This window comes from Myotis nattereri (genome assembly GCF_964212035.1).
Source record: "Myotis nattereri genome assembly, chromosome: 5".
In the NCBI taxonomy this organism is placed as follows: Eukaryota; Metazoa; Chordata; class Mammalia; order Chiroptera; family Vespertilionidae; genus Myotis; species Myotis nattereri.
The window spans coordinates 76,287,040-76,308,659 of NC_138080.1; the positions used below are offsets into that span (position 1 = coordinate 76,287,040).

The 21,620-nt window shown below is 50.4% G+C and overlaps 1 protein-coding gene and 1 pseudogene across 2 annotated transcripts in view; one reads left to right on the forward strand and one right to left on the reverse strand.

Moving 5' to 3' along the window:
* Positions 1–2,440, forward strand: part of LOC308519239 (pre-mRNA-splicing factor 38A-like) — a 61,047-nt pseudogene extending 58,607 nt beyond the window's left edge. The window contains exon 4 of the transcript in view: positions 1,563–2,440. The product of the transcript in view is annotated as a pre-mRNA-splicing factor 38A-like (transcript). The remainder of the gene's footprint in view (positions 1–1,562) is intronic.
* Positions 1–21,620, reverse strand: part of FSTL4 (follistatin like 4) — a 323,738-nt gene that overhangs the window by 223,955 nt on the left and 78,163 nt on the right. The window lies entirely within an intron of this gene.

The following is a 21,620-nucleotide window of genomic DNA, read 5'->3' on the forward strand; positions in this document are numbered from 1 at the left end:
CATTCCTTCTGTCTCAAATCTTTGAACATTTTCCATGTGAAGTGAAATTATTTGGATAATTCTTTAAGTAAAACAAAAATGTCAAATGCTGGGGAAAGCATCTAGAAAAGTTTAAATAAAATAGAAATGCTGAAAAAATTTTGAACTCCTTGCTACATGTTCTAATATCGTCTCGTGTTATTTCCTTCATAGCACACTTACCAGTCCCTAACACGTTTAAGTTTGTTCGCTTGCTAATTGTCTCCCTCCACTGAAATGATGGTCCCATGGACAGGGGCCTTCTGTGTCTTGCTCACTGCAGGCTCCCAGGGTTCAGACCAGTGCCAGGCACACAGAAGGAGCAAAATAAGTGTTTGCTTGGGTCAATGAATGAACTGGGAGTCAGCAGCCTGAGTCTAGCCTGACTCCACTGATGACTGAACTGTAACAGGTACAAGACATCTCTGAGACCCACTTTTTTCCATCCAAAGACAATGATACTATAGCCAATAAATGGAAACCACCCAGATCTTCCTCAACTGGTAGATGGTTGAACAAAATGTGGAACATAGGATGCTATAGGATTCAACAATGAAAAGGAATGAAGTTCTGATACATAGAAGAACTGTAAGAATGTCTGCTCAGTGAAATAAGCCAGACCCTCTAGGCCATACATTTATATTTAGTCCATTTATATGAAATGTCTAGAAGAGGCGGATCTATAGACAGAAAGTGGATTAGTGCCTACAAATGGGCATGAGGTTTCTTCTGGGGGTGACGGAAACCTTCTAAAATTAGATTGTAGTGAGAGTTGCACAGTTCTGTAAATATAATAAAACCATTGGATTGTACAGTAAACACGGATGAGTTTTATGGCATGTAAATTTTCTCAATAAAGATGTTTTAAAAAATGAAATAGTCCTGCATCAAATAATCATAGGAACAAAGCCTCAAGTCTACGGACCACACAGACAAAGTTTTGGTCAAACTGGAGATAACATCTAGCCCTCAGTTGTTTCAGCTGCAGGCCCAGAAAGCAGCAAGGCCAGGAGGACAATGCCATGGCTGACGTCAGGACCAGCGACGATGACTAATGAGCCCCTGCCCTGACGCCAGCCAATCAGCAGAGGCCACAACCCTGAGGAGACACACCTAGAAAGCTGATGAATGTTCTTTTGAGCCCCTCCCCTGAGACCTCCAGATAAAAGGCCTTAAGAGCTGGTCACAAGTTCCAGTCACTGGTCTCATGGTCATGGCTCCATGTGGGAGGTGGGTAAGGAGACACTGCTTGAGCTGGGTAACCTCCGGCTGCCATGGCTTGCCCCCTGCACCCACAGGCTTCTAGTGGACTGGTTTCACCAGAGGGAAAAACACCAGCCATTGAGTTAAACAGAATCAGGATTCCATCAGCATCACAATGCGGTCTCTGTAAGGAACCCATGCAACATTTCTAAGTTCAAGATGGTCGCCTGAGCTATGTAAACGAGACTTCCCCACCTTTCTCCTCTTCTCACTGGGTTTTTTACTGATTTTTTTAACCTGGACATGACACACTAAAGGACCTGACAGAAATAGAACTGAAGGCGTTCTAAAACGACAAACCGCAGGGTCCGGGATGCTCACAGCATCCACGGCACCCACCCTTGATATCTGGTGGACGAGATCCTTCAGGCGCGAATCTAGGAGCCCAAGTACTGGAAAGAGGACGGCTTTGGACTTACGGCTGAACTTGTAGTCAATGAAGCCATGGAGTTCAGGTTTGTGGGAGGTGCCTACGGTGGCAACATAAAGCCAGCTCCCTTTCTGTGTTTGACCTTGAGGATGCTTCAGATTCCACTGGCGAAGGAGCTCATTGTTGAGTTTATAAAAAATGAAGACTTCAAGTATATCCACATGTTGGGAGCACTTTACATGAGGCCCACAGGCACTGCAATTGATTGGAGCCACTACAAGTACTTGGAGCCTCTGCACAACGACTGTAGAAGAATTAAGAGCCAGAACCAAAATGGGAAGTTTGAACTGATGCACGTAGATGAGTTCATCGATGAACTACTCACGGTGAGAGAGTCTGATATCATTCTGGCCGGGCCACAGAAACGATGTGGAACCCAGTGAAGAGGAGGAGGAGAAATTGGAGAGGGTACCATTACCTGACCACCACCAGAGAAGCTACTGAGACCTGGGCCAGCCCCGTTGTTCTCCCACACTGCGCTGTAGGAGAAGGAGGAGCGCCCCCCTCCCCCTGACTGAGAGAAGCATCAGAGCTGGAGTCCAAGAGGGCAAGTCAGCAGGTCCTGAGACAGCGGCGCATCCTGTTCCAGTCCCCGGGTCATCACCACAGTTGCAGACACGGAGCCACTCAAAACCCCCTGGAAGGCCTGAGAAAAGCCACCCAAGAGCCAGAGAGAGAAGGAGGAATGGGCTCAGTTTGGCTTTAGTCCGTGGCCTCCTGCAGATATGAAGGCATCTCTCCAGGTGGAAGGATTAAGGTCTACTCCCGAGGCAGCTATGAGGATATTTTATGTGTGTGGTTTTTTTTTAACCTAAAAGTTTCTCCACTTTATTTTTTAAATGAAAGAAGAGCTGAGTTTTGTGTCTCTTTTTGAGTCCTAATCCCTGTTTGAGGGATAATGGTCCCCAAGGGCTGCTTTTGACTCATTTGTAAAACCAACACTGAGGATTGGAGGGGTGGAGGGTATGAATGACCAGGAGAGGATGTGACCACCCAGTGACCCTTTTGTTATTAAAGTTAATACACCGTTTTCAAAAAAATAAACAGACGCAGATGCCTGCAAAACAATGAAACCCTGCCTGTGTGCCGAGTTCTTTCCGGGGTCTTTGGGAAATGCATACAGGTGTAGCTACTATGCCTTTCATCTCCTTAAGCAAAACAAACTACATACAAGACTCAAAAACTATTTTGAACAAAGAAGGTGACACTCATTCCTCCTTCTCCATGAGGATCAAATGAGACAACGTTTATCAAAGCGTCTGACACACACAGCGGGGGGGAAAAAGCTGGTGCGCATCTGCTGGAATGCGGGCACTGCTGACCACCCCCCCCCCCCCCCCCCCCCCGCCACAGAGCAGGAAGTGTGGGGGCCCAGATGCTGGAGCTCCATGCCTGGGTTTGAAGCTGAGCTCTGCTCTCTACCGGCCCCAGGATCTTGGGCAAATGACTTCACCTCTGTAAGCCTCAGGTTCCTCGTCTGTAAAATGGGAATTTTAATATCAACCTCATTGTCTCCGATCTGAACCTGGTGCAGAGTGAGCCCTGTATAAATACAGGTGGGGCAAAAGTAGGGTGACAGTTGTGAATATGCGGAACAGAGTTTACTCTTGTATAATTATTTATCAACTATTGTATTATTTTCTATACAAACAGCTGTAAACCTACCTTTGCCCCGCCCTGCATTTGCCATTACTACTATTTCAGTTTCATTGAGACTGAAAAGCTGAATGCCACCACAGTGCTCGTACAGCCATCTTACTGCACCAACAGCCAGAGCATCGCTCCAAGTGACGGCTGGACAAGCAAAGAGCTTTCCGATTCACCAAGGTTTGCTTTGGGAGGCATTCTCTGATTTGACCTGAGCCACCCCCTTGCCCTGATAATGCCTGGCTTGGGTCAAGTTAAGTCCATGTCTACCAGTAGCCGCAGCTCCTGGATAGCAGGCGAGAGGGCCTGTGTGTGAGAGTGCTGGGGGCCAGAGTCTCCTCTGTCCCAGTCTTTTCTGCTATGTTTTCTCCAGTGATGCCTCTCTTAGAATCTCACATCTAATCCTTGAGCCCCTGCTCTCAGATGACCTTCCACATGACCCTGGAGAAATGCTTCCTTAGCTATGAGCCTGTTTTCCCAGGAAGAAAAATTTGATGTTTACTTCCTTTGTTCGCTTCGGCAGCACATACACTAAATGAGATTTCTCTCCCGGAGGTTTACCCGTTCAAGAAAAGAGCAGCCCCTGACCGAGCAGCAGGCCTGCACATCACAGCTGAGACCTGGCGGGAGGGAGAAGACGGGCCAGCCCGTGACACGGACGCAGTCCCGGCAATCCCAGATGCGCCCGCAGTCCAGGCTGCGGGGAACAGTGGCCGTCGCCTAATAAGCTTAATGAGCCAGCCCGGCAGCGGCTGGGGACCGCAATGTTTGCCGAGCACATTCTGAGAGCAGGCCTGTGTCTGGTGCCTGCACAAGCAGCGAGCATGCGGCCCAGGTATTTGGGCCTTGGGATGTTCCCCTGCTTGGGTTTGGGTTGTCAGTTTTCTTTTGTTTTTTGTTTTTTTAATCCTCACCCACTGATACATTTTTATTGATTTTTAGAGAGAGAGAGAGAAGTATTGATCAGTTGCCTCCCATAGGCACCCTGACTGGAGATTGAACCTGCAACCTAGGTACGTGCCCTGAGCAATAATCAAACCCACAGCCTTTGGATGTACAGGACGATGCTCCAACCAACCGAGCCACCCAGCAGGGCCTAGGTTTTCGTTCTGATCCTAACCACTCCTGAGCCTCCAAGCACTGCTGTGGAAGGACTCACCACAGGGGCTAAGCCACTCAGCTCGAAAGAACATTTTCTTTGTTCATTCATTCAGCAAGTGCCTGGATTTGTAAGGGTGACAAGCCAGACACAGTCTCTACATTCAGGGAGTGACCCAGAATTGACCCACCCTGAGGAGGGCAAGTTCCGCTCCTAGGACAGCAGCCTAATGCAAGGAGGATGGGGGCGCTGCAAACTTCTGTCCTTGGCACCTAGGAGGGCACCCCTACAGCAACAAGCCCGGAGCACAGGCAGAGAGACTGGATCCCAGCTCCTGGGGATAATGGGTCTGGAGAGCAAGGGAGAGAGGGAGGGGGGAGGGAGGAAAGGGGGGAGGGAGGGAGGAAAAGAGGGAGGGAGGGAGGGAGGGAGGGAGGGAGGGAGGGAGGGAGAGGAGGCAGCTGACTCCAGGTGGAAAGGGAAGACATCTGAGAAAGATGAGCAGGACCACAGCCAGGCAGTCTGCCTGCACACGCAGTCCCAGTTTCACTAAAAACAAATGCTAATCGATGAAGGGAAAAAAATGCCATGCGAGTTGTTTGTTTGAAAAGGAACAAGGGAGTCAGACTGCAATGCCAAGAGACACAAACTCAGATCCAGGCTTCTGGCTGGCACTGCTCCAGCTCGGGCTGCAGAGTGACACTGATGGCACACCGCTGAGGACAGCGCGGGAGACCGTTAGCAATGGCCAGGCTCCCGGGAAACACTGCCGGCCAGGGTGGGGGCTGCGCAGGGGTGCGTCTGATTCAGCCCTGATTGTCACAGGCCCTGAGGAAGCCACAGGAATGGCCGGCTTCCAGAGAACACTGCAGGGGCTAACACAAGGCTGACCCCACTTTGCCCATTGGTGCCCATCACTTCCTGCCAGGCAACCAGCTGGCTGCCCGGAGTAGGGCCTCGCAGCTCACCCTTGGTCCGAGTGGGAACACAGATCTATAGGCCCAGCTATCAAGAGAGTGAGCAGGAGCCAGGAGGCTTCCCCACCACAGCACACAGCTAGGAGGGTCGGGAGGGGAGGAGAAGATGGTTGGTGTGAGGGTGGGGGTTCCAAGGACTCCCTTGAAGGGCAGGAGTTTAGGGATCCCTCGGCCAGTGTCAGGGTCAGCTTCAACTTGACAACAGGAGGGAGGCTCAGAGTAGGCCCACCTGGGGCTGTGTGCCCTGGGAACGCAGTCCCTCTGGCCCCAGGCAGGAATCCACTGGGGCTGCACAGAGAGAGCTGAGGGCTCTCATGGACAAGCCATCTTCAGAGAACGCCAAGCAGCCAGCAAAGGGTGTGTGCACACGCCTCCACACGTGAGCCCTTGCTCAGCGCCCACGCCAATGAAAAGGCTGGTATATGCTGGCCGGGGCTATGACTGGACTCTCTCCTAAAGCCAGATCTTCTAAGGCCATCCGAGTCACCTATGGATGGGCCAGTTGTCCTCATCATGGGCCAGACCCCCTGACCCCGGCCCCGGACAGGCCTCATTACTTAGCCTACAGGCGAAGGCCAGTTCACCAGCCAGCCTTTCCCTTGTGGTGCCACTTCCAACCAGAGCTTCTCACTGCCAGGTTTTATGGTTCAGCAAGGTGCATGCGGGGCATGGTGGTGGGAGGCCAGGAGGCTCCAGGGCAGGTGGGAGCCTCTGGGCACAGGCAGGCGGGGGGTCAGCAGAAGATGAAACCCTTTCCTGCTGTCGATCCTGCCACACAGCCCACAGGACGCCTCCTTAGCCCTCTCCCAGGCGAGTGTCCCAAACCATCTGAACTAGAAGCGCTGGCTGCAGTTTCCACCTCCTCCAGCTCCTCCCTGCAGCCTGGAGGCCTCCAGCAAGAATGTCCACTCCCACTATTTCGCTTTGGCCCCTCACCTCCCTTATCCTCATTCCAAATTCCCAGCATCCATCGCTCTCCAGCCACATGGCTGCTTCAGTGTCCACTAATCGGACTCTGCTGTCCCTTGCCTCCTGTCTACCCTCTCCCAGATGAACCTCATAGGCCCATGCAGGTCCTCTGTCCCCTGGGTGTGGCACCTTCTCTGCTTCATAGCAACCTGGGCGATTTCTTTATCTCCCAGGCACGGACCCTTGAATGAATGAAAGTCAGCAGCGGAAGTGGTGTCTCACGCACTCTGAGCTCCCTCTCTGCAGAAGCTTGAACTGTAGGAAGAAGACTGCTTTCTGAGAAGGACGTTTCTCTCCCAGGCCTCTTTGCATAGAACTTTGAAGACAACACTGGAAGAAAGGCCACTTCCACTTGCACAAGTTGAGCATTTAAAAAAAAAAAGAACTAGAAATAATTAAAATTCCTGTTTTCTTCACTAACCAAGAAAGGCAGAGTAGAAGATGCCCACTAGCTTATATGTGAGGGGAACTCTGTTCTACGCTGATGAGAACCATCACGTGCCCATGAAAAGCATGCTTCATGCAAGGCTTAGAGCAGCTCACCTGCGAATCCCCACCCCTCTGCCTGGCCAGCAGGAGAACCACCTCTGCTACCCAGACCTCCACTGCTTTCTCTGCACCTCGAGGTGGCTCTTTCCAGACACCGCTCAGGGACACTGTCTACTGTCTCTTACGTGACAACGCAGTGACAAGAGCCTGGTGCCGGCATTAGGGACACTTCAAGTCTAGTCCCAGCTGATGTCGGCAGGAGTCCCTGTGTCCCTCTCTGTAAGGTGGGGATGCCCCCGTCTTACTTCGCATGGTCGTCATCGGGATACGCTGAGATCGTGCGTGTGATGGCGAGGGCTCCCTGAATGCAAACAGCTTGTGTTTATTAAGCAACAATTCTTCCTGCCATAGGAAGATGCTTTGAGTTCAGGCTAACTCTCATTTGGGGATGATTTGCAGGCTAACTTCACCCAAAGAACTTCCCTGGCTCCTCTCTTGTTTTTATCTCTTTGTCAAGGATTTCAATACATTTATATTACCCTTGGTGGAAGCTGTGAGTTTTGGTATAAAAATGAAAAGTGACTGCCTCAGATAGGGCCACTTCTCTACCCAGAAAAAAACCACAACCTGTTTATAAGACATTCCGGAGCATCAAGAGTTTGTCTCTGGCCACAGAGGGGGCCCTGCAGCAGCCCCGCAGGAGGAACACGGTTCTCTTACTTAGCGTGTGCTTTGGAATAAGTACGGAGCCAGAGCGCACACTCACAGCCGGCTCTTGGGAGCAGGTGCTAGAAATATCTGCCTGGAGACTCAGAGAGGAGGCAGGAGGGAGCCCCACATGGGCAGCTAATGGAGCTGATTCCCGCGCAGCCCAACCTCCCACTTCTGGTTCGTTGGGTGGGGGGTGGGGAGGAGGGGGGTGGCCAGCTGTGTGTGCAAGGCTGACTCTGGGAACACTGAGTGTGAAGTCTAATTTAGTTTTCGTTTTGCAGCAACTCAAACTAGAAATGGCCAGGACTTGCTGCTCTGCAGAGGTCCTTTAAGAGGCAAATGACTTATCAGCAGCACATTCCTACAAATAGGCGAGTGAAAGCAGCCAGGGCAGCAGCAAAGAAGTTGCCTTGAGTGGGTTGCGGGGCAGACACAGGCTCAGCAAACACTCGGTGCCTGGAAAACTCAGCCAGTTCCTGGCTATCAAGAGACTGTGGGTGGGGAGGCTGAATGGCTCAGGTCTGCCGTCCATGGGCACACGCTGGTCCTGAACCCCAGTTACCTGAGTGCAGGAGGCAAACTCTCCTACAGGTGGCAAACACCATTTTCTCCAATTCTGGACTATGTGGCTGTCTTCCTGTGGGTAAATGGACATATTCCCCAGGTGAGCAGGATGTACCTGTCACTGGAAGTACTTGCAATCACAGCAGGATTAGCTCACACTCATGAACATGTAATCTTCATGTAGCCATCAGTAAATCACGGGCTCCAGGAATAGAAAGAGAGAGCAAGCGGGGTGTGTGTGTGTGTGTGTGTGTGTGTGTGTGAGAGAGAGAGAGAGAGAGAGAGAGAGAGAGAGAGAGAGAGAGAGACTGACCAAGATAGCAAGTAAGAGAGACTATGAGAGTATAAGAGAGACCAAAAGAGAGGAGAGAAAGGGAGAGAAGACAGACCTTGAGAGAGATACACAGACTGAGAGTCTGAAGGAGAGACGAAGGAGGGGAGGAGGGGGGACAAAGAGAGAGGCTGGTTTCTCTAAGGTACAGGAGAGAGGGACGTCATCCTGGCAAGCATGCCCTTCCCTGTCCGTCCTTCAGTTTCTTTAAAACCAGCTCAATCACCAACCATGTTTCAAACTGCTCTTGAGTGGATAAGCTGAAGAAAAATGTGTTTCCCTGTGAAAAACTCATCACCCCACACAAGGTACTTCCCTGGCTTGCACTAAGAAAGCTGAATCTGCCCGGTGACCACCACAGCTGATTGGCATGCTGCTAGGAGACACCCCCCCCCACCCCCCCAGTGCCTGGTCCCCAGTGAGGGGGCTGAGGCCACAGCCAGGAGAGGGAGAGGCCAGAGGCTCAGAGCTGGAGCTGGCCCGGGCAGGCAGAGAGGGGAAGGAGGTTTGGACCACGCTGTCTTCAGCACTACATCCATATCGAAGAGCCACAAATTCACGCGAAGTAATGTTATCTGCATTTGACTGATGAGGAAGTGGAGGCTCGAAGTCGTGTAGCCAGTAGGAGGAGGATTGGGGACTTCAGGACACCTGCACGAGACCCCGGACGCCTGCCTCCCAAGGACAGAACTGAGCTTTGTCAGGATTTCAACCCACTTCCACTGCCCTGATGGTGGCTGTTGTCTGGGGAAGTGGGTAACACCCTGGAACCCAATACAGCAGCGAACCGCGTGGAAGAGCTGGCAGAGGCTGCGCCGAGCAGGCGGACACCAACCGCGTCCTTGGCACCCTGTGAGCTCCGGGCTTTTCCCCACGTGAGCACAGGGAGGCCTGGCACGGAGCTCTTGGTCTCACTGCCCACATCGTGCCTTCGCTCCTGTCCACACCCCGCACTCCCCGGTGGCCCAGCTCGGGATGATCACACGCGGTAAAGGGCAGACGCCCACGCTTTCTGCTGCCGCCTGCTTGGTATTCTCATCCTCCCGAAGTCTGAGCTGTCACCATCTTTCCTCGCAGATGATGGAGCATGAGCTACTCTGAGGTTAAGCGTCACTCACGGGGGCCCGGGATACACGGTGACAGGGTGCCTGCTTTACTGAACTGTGCTGCTGGCGGTCTGTCTCTGTGACCCCGGATAAGCCACTCTGCTGAGCCTCAGGTCTTCGCTATTAAATGTAAAATTCCTACCTTATCAGGTCAGGGTGAGCATGTCCTGACGGGTGATGTAAACAGGTTCGCACAGGGCCTCGGAGATGGCAAGTCCTCACTCAAAAAGGAGAGTCAGCCCTGGGAGGAGGCTGTGCCCCCCCCCCCCCATGGGTGCTACAACATGCACAGGACCCCACTTCGCCATCCTTTGTCATCTCCATGGCCCTCCACAGAGCCTCAGCAAAGGGCCAGCACCTCGGACCCCTCTGATCCCTGGAACATCCTGGGAGACCTGGTCTGCCTCCAACCCTGCGGCTGTGGGCCTTGGACTCACCATCGCTAGGACCTAGAGTAGAGCGTGAGGTCCAAAAGCAATGGTCCAGTCCCGCACCATCATTTTACAGATGGGAACTCAGGTGCTCCAAGATGGAAGGGTTGGCGCCTCACACAGAGATAGTTAAGGAGCTACAAGTCAGATCTCTTCCCACACAGCTGTGTGTATAAGGACTGGAAGCTAAACTAGAAAATCTACATATATATATTAGAGGCCCGAATTTGTGCATGGTGGGGTCAGGCCAGGCTTGGGGGGGAGAGGGGCCATGGGCAGTTGGCTGGCTGGCCCCACCCCCAATCGGGGTGTTGGGGGCCAATCGGGGACCAGGCTGGCCAGGGGGGAGGGGGCAATCGGGGCCCAGATCAGGCTGGTTGGCTGCCACAGTGTGTGTCATAGCCACTGGTCATTCTTGTCGTTCTTGTCACTGGGCTTTTACATATATAGATTAGATGTATAGATTTTTTACTGGTGTTTTCTAATTTTGATTTTGTTGATATAATTAACTTGTGTTATTTAGGATTTTTAGGAAGGCCAGGACAGATGAGAGACACCATCTTTTTGGTAAGAAACCAACACAGATTAATGATGGAGCACTTTCTTCCATGTGTAGAGTGAAGATCATGTGCATATCTCTGGGTAAGAAATGTTATTAAAAATGTAGATTCAGAATAAAGACTCCCAAAGCATTGCCAATTTTCATTATCGAGGAACATGAAAATACTGAAGCAAGGACGTCCTTAGGGGAATGGGGGTGAGCGCTAGGCTGGGAATGCATACGGGTGCTTCAGAGGACTCACCTTTACCCTAATCTCAGAGGCTCCAGGATGCTCCCCATCTCCAAGTGAGATGCCCCACCCCTAACCCTGCCCTCTGGCATCTGGTCTTCCTCTGGAGGTGGCTTGTCAGAGATTCACAGGGCGGGGGGACCCTGGAGCTCCTGCTTAGGGCCTCCCCGGAAAGCCATCTCGCCAAGCCCTCGCTGGGCAGAAGGCCACGGCACTGGGAGTGGGTGTGTACAGGTGTTTATTAAGCACAACTGGCTCCCCTGGAAACTTGGCTTCTTCCTTGTTTGGAATCCTGTCCTGACACGGGGTGCTACCAGTCAGGCCCAGCAGCATCCAGGACTCTTAAGGGTAATATCAAGCGGTGGACCTCTGAAATGAAGGGGACCCCCTTTTAGCTCACCTCTGGGGCAGGCCCCTCAAGGGAACCCACTTGTAGCTCAGCCTGGTCCACTGTTCAGAAACTCTCATTGTGTGAATGTTGGGCAGGGCCAGGTGTGAGGGAGGGAGGACCTAACCAACATGGTACTGTAATAACTGTGTGCACATGGCTGCTTATGCAAGGGACTTCCATTGTGACTGTCTCAGGCAGCATGGAGGGAGGCCTCCATTAGCCAAGGGAGGATTCCTCAAGTGTCTTGAGGCCCCACCCGGAAGGCTCCATCATCTCAGGAGAACCTCAGGCTGAGACCCCTGAAATGTTCTCAGATGAGATCACCAGCTCAGGGACCAATGTTGGTTCTGGGAGAAAACTTTTAGAATAAGCACATTCAGCACACTGTGTCTGGGCAATGAATATATACTATACCGACCCTGAAATAACCCCCATCTATCTTCTCAGCTCCATGTTGCCCAAGGGGGTCCTCTGACTCTGTCAGCATGGCCCTGAGCCCTCCCTGAGGGTTGACAAAGGACAAGCAGCCACTCATCACTGACGACCGAACAGATGCTCATGCACGCAGGCCAGGTCAAAGGCCTACCCCTGCCTGAGAGCAAGCCTCTAGCCTGACCGCTGCGACCAATGACATCATTGCCTACAGCTCATTCCCTCTGCCAGGAAATGCCTGTTTTCATGCTAAATTTGACTCCCAGGGACCATCATCTCATTCTAGGTCTCAGTGCAAGAAGACATCCTCTTCTTTGTCAAATTTGTTTCTCTTTTAAACTTTTATTTACCTGTCCTGGTTTAGGTGTATTCACCTCCCGTCCTTTATGCAAGTCCCTCTTATTCTTTTTTTTTTTTTTTTCCTCATTCATGTTTTTGTTTTGCTTAAAAAAATCGACATGGTACCATAAAAAGGCGAAGGAAGGACTGCATGGAAGTGTTTGGCTCAGGTCTCACAGAGTGCCGCCAGTAAGCTATATGGTTATGCTCTTACTCGGCTTCATTTTTTTCTACTTTCCTGCCTTCTATTGAGTTGGTTTAGTGTTATTTATCCAACCCCCTTTTCTATATTAGAAGTGATACTCTATTTCTCTTCTTTTATAGATTACCCTTAAATTTTTAATATCCATTTTGACTTAAAATCTGAAGTTTGTTAAGGCCTGTTATCTTCTCAAATAACACAAAATCATACAATGCTTTGGTACCGGTCATCATTATCAACTCCCATCTCATGTTTAAACTCCCCCAAACTAGTCATCTTATTATTGCTATTTCTCTACAGGCATTGCTTACTTATATTCACCCATATATTTTCCTACTAGCCTTTCTACCAATAATTTTTGTGTTCCATATTATTTTCTGGGCTCAATTGCCTTCTTCAGTAGTTTGTTCAGACAGGGTTTGTGAATGATAACCTTTCAAATCTTTGTCAGGAAGTATCTTTGCTTTCACTCTTGAATAGAGTTCTAAGTTGATTATTTTCTCTCATCATTTGGAAGATTTTATTTGATTGCTTTCTGGCCTCTGCTGTTGCTGATACAAAGGTTACAAACAGTAATTGTTCCTTTGTAGTTAATCTATTTTTTTTTTCAGGTTTCTCTTTATCCTTGGTATTCTGCAGTTCACTGTGATATAATTTGTATTTATTCTGTTTGGAACTTGGTGCACTCCTTCAGCCTAGGAATTTATTATATCTTCCTTTAATGCTAGAACATCTTAGCCAGTATTACTTCCAATGTTTCCTCTCTGCCATTCCCTGTATACTTTTCTTATAGACCTCCTATTTTCTCTTCAAAAATCTTAACAATATATTTTAATAAAATCTCTCAATAATATCATAGTATGTTCTCTTAATATCTGGTTTATATTTTCCACCTTTGTGTCTCTCTGAATTCTTTCCTGGATAATTTCTCCAGGGCTGTCATCCAGTTCAATAAGTCTCTTTTCAGCTATGTCTAATATGCTTTTTACCCATTCATTGAGTTATCAATTTTAATAACATTAATCTCTAGAAATCCTACCTTTCCAAGTTTACCTGTTTTTTCCCTCACCATACTTTTTTCTTTATAATTCGCCTCTCTTTGTTATTCAAAGAATTTCAAATGTGAATTTTTAAATAGTCACTTTTACATTGTTTTATTATCCAAGGTTCTGGAGGACTTAACCCTCCAACATGCTGAGTCTCTTAACTTTTCCTCATGGCAAATTATTTCCTTATCATCTTCAGTTTTGTATTCTAGGCTCAGAATTTCTTTTTCCCATGGGCATCCCATACATTCTGGTGTGAAGGTATTCTATTAAAATGAACATGATTCTTTACATGTGTTTCTTCTAAGATTACTAGTGGTTTTACTGATCTGGGACCTACCTTCAAGTTAGTTTCCAGGTTTAGAATTTCAGCACCATGTAAGTAGTTTAAATTCATATGCCCACACCAGTATGTGAAGCAAACTCCAGCAGATCACAAATTACTAGCCCAGGTGGTACAATTGTCTCAGTCCCTGGTAGTTCCCCAGGTTTTGCGCTATGTAGAGGCCTTTTGGTATGACACAGGGGCAGACTATACTTGCTGTCCTGGCATGGATATTAAAGCCTCGGCTACCCACATTGATGGCTTATATCTGAGTCTGATACGGGCCCTGAGACTGCAGGGTGCCACGACATTGCTTGTTCACTAATCACTGCCTTTGAGAGTTCTTTGTTCATTTTTGGCACCTAGAAATTCTGCTTACCTTTAGGTTATGACAGTTTTAGAAAACAAATTTTTTTCCAAGTAATATTTTAACCAACATTTATATGTTTGGAAGGAAATACTGGATGGTTCTGGTGTCAACTTAGATCATCCTTCTGTCAAAAGCTAAATCTTCCAGCCTCTTGCCTCAGTATTTGCTTTCTTCTGAGGTAAAAACCAACCCCCCAGTTAACTGTTGCTTCAAACTCCACAGAGTTAAAAGAAGGAAAACTCCAACAGTGAAAAACAGAGCTCTAACATGTGTAATAAGAACAACAGACCTACTATGCGCCAGACACTGTTCTAAGCACTTTAGCCATCCTAAGACATTGCTTTCCGTCGCTCTCCCTAAAGAGGCCGGCATTATTATCCATTTTATAGTTAAAACTCACAACAGAGAGGCCACACATACGCAGCAGCTATGCGTTTAAGAACATCTCAACAGCAGCAGAAAGAAGGGGAAAGGAGGATGTTCCCACTTCCCTATGCAGGGATCATTGAGGATTTCATGTGTAAGAGTCTTGCAACTTTTATCTGCCAACGGGTCGTCCTGCCTTAAGACGGCACTGTGGAGATAGCTTTCTCGCGACACTGTGTTTTACACACGTGTAATCTAATTTCCTTGAAAGCTCTCCAGCCCAGCATCGCACAGCACAGGAGTGAGTTCACGGACTCACGGGCGCCGTCCCTGACGTCCCAGGGGACATCCGCATACGTGGAATCTCACTCTGGAAATAGATGTGCAGACATTTTTGGATAGTCTGCCAGCATAGGCTGCATGGACTGGCAGCACTTTTTGAAGTGAAAATGTTCAACCACCGTGTCCTTAGACCTTGTGGGATTCCTAGCGTAGGTTTTGATCAGCCGAGTCTAATTTCATGAGGCCGAAATGTACCTGAAAACTGAAACCCTCCTGCTGCTTTGAAGAACGTGGTCTGGTTTATGCACATATTTACTGCCTTTACAACCGTTAGGAGAAGGAGGCCCGCGGCCCGAGCCCTGAAAAGCCCACTGGTGCCACCCTGCCCTGAGCACACATCCCATGCGCAGGGAAGCACGGCTCGCACATCAAGGCATCTTATGCAAATGCTCTGATCAACCTGGAAAGTGGACTGTGTTTTTTCCATCCTCTCAGTCCTTTTTCACTGCAGGTAATTTTTATTAACTATTTTGACGGTTGAGTCTGTAAACAACTGTCTTAATTTGGAGGCAGAGAACCAAACATATCCGTGTTAAACCAACAAAGCAGATAGAGTGGTTCCTGCCTTGACCCATAGCATCGTGATGGAAATCAGTCCAGGGAACAAGCAGCCAGAATCATCTATGAGGGGAATCGGCACAAATGCTAACCCACCTACAAACCACTGGGACGGAGGGACTGTCGCTGGCGTGTGGGATGGGAGGCACAGGCCTTAATGAGCACGGCCACGTGGGGACAGGTGCTGAGCTTCCAGAGAAGCTCCGTGGCTAGTTTCCAGGCTGCCCACCGTGACTGCGGCGAGAGAGCAAGGGCCTCAGGGGTGGTGAACGTGCCTCGGAGGCAGCTGTTCCCATCAGTGAGGGGAATGAAACGAGACGGGAATGTCAGTCCCGGGGAGTAAGAGACAAGCCACACCCTGAAACTGGCACACTTAGGCTATAAGGGATGAGCAACTAATCCAAGGAACTGAGCTCAAGACCACGGTGGAGGAGCCTGCTTCAGTCTCAGCCCCATCATTTTGCTGGGTGTCCCTTCTCCAGGGTTTACACATTCCCAGCCCTTTCACAGAGAATTGAACAGCCCCTGGGCTCTATGGAGAAGTCAGAGTCTTCCCTAGCAGAGCACAGACAGTGAGTCCTGGGACAGAAAGCTTTCTCCAGCATCACATCACGGGAGAAAGGGGGGAGCATTGGGCTGACGCCCCCTGGCAGCTCTGGAAGCTCCAGGAGGAGGAGGGATATGGTGTCAGCTTCCTGGGAGGAGGAGGCACCTGAGGATCTTTCTTGAAGTCCCATTTGCACAGCCCGCCCACTGCTCACTCAGAGGCACATTTCTGAAGGAGGTGAAGACCATTTGGGGAGCGCTGCAGCCTCCTCTCCCCAGACACCCCTGGGCCACCAGAGAGAAGGTTGTCATGCCTGAAGACAGACCCTCATGCCACAGACGAGCCCAACGCACAGCCCGCTTAGTGTGGGTTCAGCAGAGAGGTACCTTCTGGGTAAATTCTTTCATGCAAACCTCCTTCCTCTCAACCTTCCTCTAAATCAGCGGTTCTCAACCTGTGTGTGGGTCGCAACCCCTTTGGCGGTCGAAGGACCCTTTCACAGGGGTCGCCTAAGACCATCCTGCATATCAGATATTTACATTACGATTCATAACAGTAGCAACATTACAGTTATGAAGTAGCAACGAAAATAATTTTATGGTTGGGTCACAACATGAGGAAATGTATTTAAAGGGCCAGAAGGTTGAGAACCACTGCTAAATCCTGGCTTTCTTGAGAGCATCTCCTGCTTAAAAACAAACAAACCATGAAATGTAATAACCATGCTCTGGTCTGCCTTCCATTCAAAGAGCAAGGGAAGTCTACAGCCTACCACCCTGAACACACCCAATCTTGTCTCAAGAGCAAGGGAAAAATCAGTGGGCAGGACAGATAGGTGCAGGGACTCCTCCGGCAGCAGGAAGTGCCTGCGCCTCGGTCTGAAACTTGTTCGAGTGGATCAGAGATGTCGGACGGCAGTGTGCTGTGACCTCCAGCCCGGAGCCAGGTCGGAGGCTGTCAGCTCCTGCACCACAGCTGCATGAGTGACACGCTGATTCTGGGTCTGACAGAGACGCCGCACGCCTTTTCCTCGGATCAAGGGGACTATGACCCCCAAGACTGCCTGGGCTAAACCTCAGGGAGCGGAGGTGTCTTCCCCTGCCCCCCCCCAGGAAACAACAATAACAATAATATCACAGCCGTAGCTTCCACGGACTGAGCGTCTGCTCCGAGTGAAGCAGTGTTCTAGGGGCGTTCCATTTACTGCTCTGATTACCACAATCCCTCCATGAGGTAGGCTTTGCTATGTGCATCTTGCATGAGAGAAAGTTCAAGGAAGGTGACCACCTCAGGGTCACACAGCTACTTAAGTGGCAGGACGGGGATTGGAACTCAGATCCGTGTGAGTCTGAAGCTTCAAGCCCTGCTCCTCTGTGGTGAGGAAGGGGAGGTCTTGGATAATTCTGTGCTGGACCAACTACCTCAGAGCTGGGCTCCGTAGCAGTGCCTGTGAGGGCTGAGTCCAGGGGAAAGATTTCTATTTTTTTTCTGCCAACACGTCTTCCCTATTTAGAGGAAATGCCTACACAATCATCACGCATGGCTGTTTGGCAGGGAATACAGGAACTCTTCCAATCCCCAAAGGCCAGCAAGTTATCAGCATTAACAAATCACACACACACACACACACACACACACATACACGCACACACACGCACACACACGTGCACGCACAAGCACACACACAGTGGTGTGGCGTGAGCAGTGACCAGTCAGAGTGGATCTCAGCCATAAATGCTTAGCGGAGCCGAATGGCTGCAGACTGGCTAAATGTCAGCCCTTCTCATGGCTGTGTTCTAAAAACCGCACACAGGGGATTGGCTAAGCGGCGCTCCTATCACTGTCTAACCTGGTCCTAACACGGCCAGCTTAAAGCTGGGAAAATAGCTGAGAGACGCCTCAGAGGCCAAGTCTTGGCTGAAACCCCTGGAGGGCTCTGACCATTTGATCGGAGCCTTCTCGGCTTCCTACCTCACTGGGGCCTGGAGGCCTGGGAGGGTGCTAGGAGTCTAGTAACGCCATGGAAGGCTCATCTGGCTGTGGGTCCAAGCAAAGGTCAGCTCCCGCGTTGGGGCTGTGGGCTGGCGCCTCCAAGAAGGGCTTCCACAAATTGCAATTGTCAATGGCTTCCCCAAATTCAAACCCGGGAATGAAACAACCTCCCAGGGTTTCAGGTCGACTTAAAATTTGCTATTCATAACATTGACAACTTGTATGTGCTTCAGCGGAGCACAGCCTTACATGATTTTAAGTTCCTTCTGTGACTGAGCAGGGGCTCAGCTGATTAAGCCCGCCTTGGGATTCGGGGCCTCTGACATGCTGTCATGACCACGCCACCCACGCCTCCCTCTCATCCCTTTGAAGTCCTCGAGGCAGCAACAATCTGTACCCATCCCCACCTCCATGGCACACATTTCAGCTTGATAATGGCATCCTGGAAAGGCAGGGCCTAAATCTGCCTTCTCATATTTTGTTTGACATACATTTGTTCCATCAGCCAATGTGTAGCCAGTGCCTGTTCTGTGCAAGTCTTAGCTGTACAACTGGACCAGAGGGGCCGCACGCCATGCTGTGTATTTCCTTTCTATCACCTCCCATGGGCGAGGCGAGGCCGGTGGAGAGGCTGTTTCAGAAACTCTGGGCGCATCAGGTAAGTATTTGCTCCGCTGCCAACTAGAAAGGGAGTTCCAAAGTTGAAGGCTCTTTCATCTCCACCCTTTCTCTTCCCCTGGGCTTTCCCCTTCACTTTCACTTTTAAGAACTCATGTGACCCCCCGGTTTCCTGCAAGAAAAGTTGAGCCCTCACTTTGCAGAGAAAGACACGATGTCCGTTGTGGGTAGCTGACTTGTGCCTGTTTGATACACCAATGCATCTCAGAGCTGACACTGTAGTTCCCACTTCCTGAGCCTTGGTCTTCGGCTCATCACACTGCATGCCTCTGCTATTGAACAAAGGATTCATGAGACCACAACTTATGTGGGTTCAATTCCCTGCTCAGAAGAAGCCCTTCCTCTCCCGTCTTCACAGAATGCGCCACAAGGCAAAGCTTTGATCCCAAAGGACCCAGGTCGGAGCATATGTGTCTAGAACTTTGCCTCAGCTGGCAGAAGGCCCAGCCTCCTGGCCCTGGGGTGTCATGTCGTCTTGGGGTGGAAAGATCAGCATGCAGACACACAAAATAATGAAGGTGTCAATTTTCCCAAGCTTTTCCAATGCACTCTGAGGCTACTCTACAAAAATAGCCATGTTAAAACATCAAGCTGATTAACATATTAACCTTTGAGGATATAAAAGCTGATAAAATAACCAAACCCATTTCCAAAAAGGATTTCCTAGTGACTAATTCTGCTCTCTAACCTTTCTGGGTAGACAATCAAATGGTAACTTAGTATAATGAAATTCTCCAAAAGGAAGTGCCCAGGAGAGAATAAACTGGACACACAGTGGGAAGCCGTTCTGCTTTCAACATTCCTGTAGAACACAGATACCAACAAGACTGCTTTTGCTTCATAAAAATGTGTGCTTTAACTTTTGAATTGCTTGACATCTCAGGGAGGGGGAGATAAAAGAGAGGCTCTAAGTGTTGTGCAATTTTGGCCATTACTCACAGTGGGAAGTGAGCTCCTGGGAAGATGAAAAGACAGGGCAGTCAGCTAGCAGGCAGCCCTGGGAGGGCTGCAGCCTGCACACAGCACCTCCAGGAGAGCCGTGAGGCATGCGGCCGGCAGGAGAGAGCCACGTCCTCCAATCCAAACACGCAGGGAGACGGGAGCCATTTGTCACGCGCTCCAAATCTTAAGACAAAAATAAACACCAAGAGCAAACTTTCCTTTGCTGATGATGGGAGCACAAAATCGGTGGTGTCTGAAGGATGGGAGAGCTCTTTCTTGTTACTGTGTCTTGTACCAACCACCACAGTCAGCCCTGGCGGTAATCTACCGAGCCGGGCCCTCGGGACAGAGGGCAGCGTGGCCCATAAAGCAGTTCGGTGTGGCAGGCAGACAATCCACCGGAGGAGGGAGGGACAGGGGTGAGCTGAGGCTACCCAAGCAGGAGCTCTGGATAGCACGGATCTATTCTTAGGTCTGTTAGAAATGAAACAATTCCTCAAGGGCATCTTTGGAGACTGAGGTAGGCACAATTCCAAGTAGTCTGTGCCCTAATCCCCGGAACCCGCCATTTCTGGGGTTCTGTCATGTTACATGGCATCACTATGGGTTGAGCTGTGCCCCTCAAAAATATACATATATTGAAGCTCTAACGTCTAGGACAGCCATGAGCAAACTACGGCCCACGGGCCAGATCCGGCCCGTTTGAAATGAATAAAACCATTGAAAAAAAAGACCGTACCCTTTTATGTAATGACTAGGGGCCCGGTGCACGAAATTCGTGCACTGGGTGTGGGTGTGGGGGGAGTGTCCCTCAGCCCAGCCTGCCCCCTCTCACATACTGGGAGCCCTCAGGCGTTGACCCCCATCACCCTCCAATCGCAGGATCGGCTCCTTGCCCAGGCCTAATGCCTCTGGCCCAGGCATCAGGCCTGGGCAGGGGACCCCCAGACCCCTCCGATTGCTGGCTCTGACCCTTGCCCAGGCCTGATGCCTCGGCCAGAGGCATAGACCCCCATCACCCTCCGATCGCCTGATCGGCCCCTTGCCCAGGCCTGACGCCTCCGCCACAGGTGTCAGGCTTGGACAGGGGACCCCCATCTCCCCCCGATCACTGGCTCTGGCCCCTGCCCAGGCCTGAGGCCTCTGGCCCAGGAATCATGCCTGGGCAGGGGACCCCCATCTCCCTCTGATCGCTTGCTCCACCCTCCGCCCAAGCCTGACGCCTCTGACCCAGGCTTCAGGCCTGGGCAAGGGGACCATCATATCCCCCCAATCCCCGGCTCCGCCCCCCCACCCAGGCCTGATGCCTCAGCCAGAGGAGTTGACCCTCATCACCATCCGGTCACCAACCACTGGATCGGCCCCTTGACCAGGCCTGAGGCCTCCGGCAGAGGCGTCCAGCCCGGGCAGCGGGGACCCCCAGCTGCAGCGGCCCTGCGATCGTGGGCTTCGCTTTAGGCCCAGGCAAGGGACCCCTAGCTCCTGGGACTGCCAGCTTCGACCATGCCCAGCTCCCATCGCTGGCTCCACCCCTACTTCCTGCTATCACTGGCCAGGGCAGAAAAGGCACCTGATTCTCCGATCATGGCTGGGGGGCAGGGCAAAGGCAGCCCCAGGGCCGCCTTTGCCCTGCCCCCCAGCTCTTAGTTCCCCCCTGGGTTTCCGATCATTGTCAGTGGCAGGGGGCTTCTTCCTGCTTTCCCTTTCGCCTCCCTGCATTGTGCCTACATATGCAAATTAGCCGCCATCTTGTTGGCAGTTAACTGCCAATCTTAGTTGGCAGTTAATTTGCATATAGCCCTGATTAGCCAATGAAAAGGGTAGCACCGTACGCCAATTACCATTTTTCTCTTTTATTAGTGCAGATGTTTACTTTGAATTTATATTAGTTCACACAAACACTCCATCCATGCTTTTGTTCTGGCACTCCGATCCAGTTTAAGAACCCATTGTGGCCCTTGAGTCAAAAAGTTTGCCCACCCCTGGTCTAGGACCAGTGAATGTGAATTATTTGGAAATAGGGTCTTTGCCAATGTATTCAACTTAAGATGAGGTCATTAGGGTAGGTCCTAATCCAACAGAACTGTCTCTCTCACATCGATGTTTCTCTCTCTCCCTCTTCCTTCGACCCTCTCTGGAAAAGCAATGGAAAAAAAATATTCTCAGGTGAGGATTAATGAAAAAGAGAGAGAAAGAAAGATATCAAAGTGATCACAGATAACTCTCCCTCTCAAATTCAAACAGAGATAATTTACAAAATAATG